Source organism: Lactuca saligna, chromosome 5 (assembly GCF_052625555.1).
Source record: "Lactuca saligna cultivar CGN05327 chromosome 5, ASM5262555v1, whole genome shotgun sequence".
Classification (NCBI taxonomy): Eukaryota; Viridiplantae; Streptophyta; class Magnoliopsida; order Asterales; family Asteraceae; genus Lactuca; species Lactuca saligna.
The window spans coordinates 24,120,387-24,121,630 of NC_136421.1; the positions used below are offsets into that span (position 1 = coordinate 24,120,387).

The 1,244-nt window shown below is 37.4% G+C and overlaps 1 non-coding gene across 1 annotated transcript; it reads right to left on the bottom strand.

Annotated features, from left to right (window-relative positions):
• Positions 1 to 818: 818 nt before the first annotated feature.
• LOC144999047 (small nucleolar RNA R71) lies at positions 819 to 925 on the bottom strand. The gene has a single exon (XR_013660573.1). It is a non-coding gene; the product is annotated as a small nucleolar RNA R71 (small nucleolar RNA).
• Positions 926 to 1,244: the final 319 nt, after the last annotated feature.

The window sequence follows — 1,244 nt, forward strand, 5'->3', positions numbered from 1 at the left end:
CCTGCAAAATGTTATTTTTCAACTTAGTTGTTTTTTTTTCAGGACTGAACTCACGACGTGAATCCGGTCATTTTCCGTTTTTCTTTGTTTTTCTGTTTTAGCTCAGTTTTACATTTTTATTTTTTGTTTATTTTGTAAAAGTTCATGACCTGATGTTCCAACACACCATTTGTGCCACCACTTGAAGATCTAGAGTCGACCCTTCACAAGAAGACGGATAAGAACGCCTGAGTAAACCAAATGCCAAAGAAGCTGCGTTTTCAAAGGTCTTAAATCAGTTTTTGGAAAGAAGACAGGAAAGAAAGTAGGAGAATCAAGCACATCTTCAATGGATAACAGCAAGGTTGAAGACTTTGATCAAATACCTAACCTAGAAGAATCTGAATACAAATCTGACCTAGAATTCAAACTACATAAATGTGAACCCGAAGACGAGATGGAAAATATTGCAATATGTCAATGGGAGCTTACAAAAATCGAATTAGAGATGATGTTGGTACTGGCCTAGTACAAACTGTAATTCCTGCAGCTGCCACATTTGAGCTAAGAGGATACATCCTTACTGCACTTAAGGATGTACCATTTATGGAAAGGGTCATGAGGATGCTTACAACCATTTAGATGAAGTTAATGACATAGCAGACTATTTAAATTTTCCAAATGTTCCTAGAGAGACAGTCTTGCTGAGGATGCTACTAGTCACTTTTAAAGGAGCTGCAAAAGACTGATTGAAGGTGCTACCACCTGGTGCAATCACTACTTGGGCCCAATTGCACGAGAAGTTTTTAGAACAATTCTACCCACCTTCGAATATAGCTAAACTCAAGAAGGCAATAGCCAATTTTGATCAAAATATGGGTGAGTCACTTTATGAGGCATGGGAACGCTATAAAGGATTGTTAAGAAATTGTCCTCAAAATGACCTCAATATATAAGAAGAAGTCCCAATATTTTATGATGGTGTTAATGTCATGACAAGGAAACTCCCTGATTCTCAAGGACCACTAACTAAGAAAAATCTAGGAGAAGTCAAGGAGTTGGTTGAAGAATTTGCAAAACATTCTCGTGAGTACCACAATACAAGAAATGAAGGAGCTAAAGGAATTGTGGGAGGACATCCTGAAGAAATGGAATCCGTCTTATCTATGCTTGATATTATGAATAGAAGAATGAAAAACATGGATCAATCAGTTCATTCAATTAGAGTTGGATGTGAAAGGGCAATGGTCCACACTTGACCAAAG